At 57.9% G+C, this 3,799-nt stretch overlaps 1 long non-coding RNA gene across 1 annotated transcript in view; it reads right to left on the bottom strand.

Annotated features, from left to right (window-relative positions):
* The window catches only part of LOC106148850, an 8,694-nt gene extending 5,512 nt beyond the window's left edge, over positions 1-3,182 (bottom strand). The window contains exon 1 of the long non-coding RNA XR_001234562.1: positions 2,818-3,182. This is a non-coding gene — a long non-coding RNA (uncharacterized LOC106148850). The remainder of the gene's footprint in view (positions 1-2,817) is intronic.
* Positions 3,183-3,799: the final 617 nt, after the last annotated feature.

The raw sequence follows: 3,799 nt of genomic DNA, 5'->3' as shown, positions 1-3,799 counted from the left end.
TGCCCATGGTGCACCCTCACCCCCTCAGCTTGACCACAGGGTGCCGTTGCCTCACTGACTCTGGAGACCACTGAGCTCCCAATGCCCGGAGGGGCTGGGGATGCCCTTGCTCAGGGGATGCCACCAGCGTTTGTGCCCAAAGCATGGCCAGCAGCTTTGCAGGGAAGCCACCCACACTGTTCCCCGAGTGCAGTGTCCAAATCCCACCAAGGCTTCTGCTGGGCATGTTCCCCGGCTCCTGGATGCCCTTGCAGGATACTGATGGAAAGGCAAGTCCTGTCCAGTCAGCCCAAGAAGAGGGGACAGAGCCCTGAGTGTGAGGATTTCTCTCCCTTTCTCCCATGAGAGTCCCTACCCCCTCCCCTGAGGCAGAGACCAGGAAAAACAATGAAGTCTGTCTTCCTCAGGGCTGCTTGAAGGAGCCTGTTTGTCTTATTTACTTTCTTGTGGCTGAGACAAAATACCCGACACTTCAAGGAGGAAAGGTTTATTGTAGCTCACAGTTGTAAAGGTTCAATCCCTAATCAGCTGGCTCCAAGGCAGGGCAGAATGGTAAAGGAGCATGGCAGAGGGGAAACAGTCCACAGCAGCAGGCGGGCAGGGAGAGCACACTGGACCTTTTCCTGTCCCTTCGATTTAATGCAGGCTGCCCACCCTGGGGCAGGTGTAGCACTCAGACCCTTAATCCTAGCCAGAATTATGCCAGTACAGTCAGTGATTTAGTATCACCACCCTTGATCCCAGCATCACACACTAGAGTCAGCTACCTCTGCAAAGCTCCCAATGACTCCATGAGGTTTGGGGGGACACCTAGACACAGCTATGACACTGTTCCTCCTGCTACCTGTGTCTCCTCTGAGTTCTTCCACTGAGTGATGAGCAGTAGGACATTTGTTGCCTACAGGCAGCAACCACTGTCCTCTAAGACACAGGCCCCAGGTGATATGATGTACACCTGTACTCCAGCACTTTGGGAAGTTGAGTCAGGAGGATCCCAAGTTCAAGCCAGCCTAGTTAACTTAGTGACTTAGCCAGACCCTGTTTCAAAAATAAAAAATAAAAGGGCTGAGGATGTGATGTACTGTAGCTCAGTGCAAAAGCCCGGGTTTCAACCTCCAGGACCAGAAAAACGAGGGAGGGAGGGATGAAGGAAGGTGTTACGGTTGTGTCAAATGGGCCCCAAAGCCCCGTGCACTCATATGTGGGGCTTTGAAAGGTGCTGGATCTAGAGTGTGTGTCCCTGGGATCAATTCACAGTGCAATGCTCGGTCAAGAGTGTGAGTGCTCCCACCCTAAGGAGCCTGGATAAGATATAAGGGACAGAAAGAGCTGTAGCCACCCTATTGCTTTGCTACCTTCTGCCTGCCATGAACTATTTCTCCCCTGCAATGCCACCCTGGCTTGGAGCCAACCAACCGTGGACTGAAACCTCTACAGACTGTGAGCCGAACAAACCTTTCCCCTTCAAATTTGGGTGTCAGATACTTTGTCTCAACAGTGACAGAAAAGTAACTAGGACAGAACTGAAAGAGGCAGGTGCTGAGCAGCTGCAGCCTGTCCTGGCATCCTGCTCAGGACCCCCTCAGGAAGCCATGAGGACAGCCCACCCCCACTCCCCTCTCCGCCCCACCACAGGCTGAGATGCAATGTATTCTGGATCTTTACTCAAAAATGCAGATTCTGGACACACTGTTTACTGAGCATGTTTTACCCCTCAAAATTAATCAGACAAAATCATAATTTGAAAAATTTCACTCACTGATGCTCTGCTCCACTGGGGGTTTACAAGATTCAAAGAATGGAAAGGTAAATCTCGGGGCAGCAGGTGGTTTTGACACCTGTAGAATTTTGCACAGACCTGCAGAATTCACGCATGCACATGTTCACAAAGGCATGTGCACACGCACAGCCTCCCTCACCCCTCGCTGCTGCGGGCCCTGAGCCGCCCCTCCAGGGCCCTCACACAGCCTTTGTGATGCTAATCTCTGTGCCTCACTGGGGGGCCCTGGGGACAAAAGCCTGGGGCTTAACAAGCCAACCCAGCAGGGTGCCAGGGGATGTGGAGGCTGCTGGGCTTTGTCCTTGGTTGAAACTGAGTCTTTCTGGAATCGCCTTAACAGTGGACTCAGCCTCAACGCTTTCCAGGCTCACAGAAGTCCTGGGGCTTTGTCCCACTTTCATCCTGTGGTCAACCGTCCCAGAGCGGGACACTCTGAGGAGAAGGCGCTGGGCTCCTGCCCAGGTGTCCCCAGGCCTGCCGCTCCCTCCTCTGTGCGACAGGCCACTCAGCATGTTGCCAATCCCTGCACAGGGCCAAGCGCGGCTCGGCTTGGTAGTCCTGCCCTGCACCAGCGCCCCGTGGGTCGCACACAGCCTGGCCCCCACCACCTCACCCATCCTCTGCAGCTGCTGGGCTGCCTCCCTCAGGATATGAAGTGGGACCTTGGTCCTAAATAGCCCACGCCTCACCACTGAATTGCAGTGCCTTGGGCCAGCCTGCCCGGCCCAGCCCAGTGATTTAGTATCACCACCCTTGATCCCAGCATCACACACTAGAGTCCTGCTCTCAGAGAGCAGGACAGCGCCACCTTCCTGCGCCTGTGGCCAAGCCTCAAAGATGGCACATTCCTCGAGCGCAGCTCTCCTCCCTCCCTGCTGTCTCGGGGCTTTCTCCCTTGTATGCAGCACTTGTCCAGCAGCAGGCCCTGCAGTGTCGGGCCAGCCCAGAGCGTCCCCAGGGAGGCGGGACCTGCACGCTATCCTGTGCCCGTTCCCGGCGGAAGCACCCCGAGAAGGCCGTCCATACCCTGTCTGTACCTGTCACATCCTGAACCTCAAGCTGTGTTCTGAACCCCAAATTCACAACTTCATGTCCAGGTCCACAAGTGTCTCTTTCTCTGCCCAGGGCTCATGCAGCATGGCGTCCTCTGTGCCAGGGCCACACTGGGGTGACTGAGGGCCCTACGTGCCTCCTGTCCCTCACACACCAGAGCGGACTCTGGCGGGCGCAGGACTGCTGAGCACCGGCTCACAGGCGGCACCCCGACTGCCTCCGCCTTTCTTCCTAGGGCGGCAGGAGCAGGGCGGTCCCGGAGGGCTGGAAAGTCCCACTAGGTCTGGGGGGATTCAGAGCGGACACAGTCCCTTCTGGCCAGCTTGACCTGCAGCCCTGGGACACAGGAGACAGCCCTGCCCCAGGTGAGGCTGGGTGGAGCAGGTTGCTCCAGCCCCGCCCCACCCTGCCCCGCCTCTTCCCCACCCCGCCCCCTTCGCTGGCTCCCGCCCTTCCCCAGTCAGTGTCCCCAGCCGGCAGGCGCGCCAGCGGCAAGTGGCGGGACACCTGCAGGCTCAGAGCTCGGTGGACGTGAGGAGGACACGGACGTCCTGGTGCAGTCAGGTGTGCCTGGGGCAGCAGAAGGGCGTGGGAAGGGGACAGAGAAGGGGTCTGGAGAAAAGCCAGCCTAGGGGGCAGAGGTGCTTGGACGGAAGCCGCCACTGGGATGGTGCTTTCCTGCTCCGGGCCAGCAGAGTGGGCTCCTCCCACAGTGTCCCCAGCAGAGCCCTCTGCTTGCGAGGCAGGGGCTCCTCTCACACCTGCGTCCTCTCGCACAGGGGGAGCTGTCACCTGCAGGGGCTTCTAGAGTCACACCATGCTCTCCAGGTGCTGGGGCAGGTGTCAGGGACAGGGACAGCGGTGCTGGGGTCGGCACCTGGTTCTGTGAATCTTGGCTTGGACAGCAGAGTGGCCGCATTTCTCTGCTGGCCAGACGTCACTCACCAACCCTGAGTCCTCTACCAG

The sequence above is a fragment of the Chinchilla lanigera genome, unplaced genomic scaffold (genome assembly GCF_000276665.1).
Source record: "Chinchilla lanigera isolate Chin_1 unplaced genomic scaffold, ChiLan1.0 scaffold00003, whole genome shotgun sequence".
NCBI classification, from domain to species: domain Eukaryota; kingdom Metazoa; phylum Chordata; class Mammalia; order Rodentia; family Chinchillidae; genus Chinchilla; species Chinchilla lanigera.
Note: the sequence above shows the minus strand (reverse complement) of the source record. Positions and strands in the feature narration are given on the sequence as shown.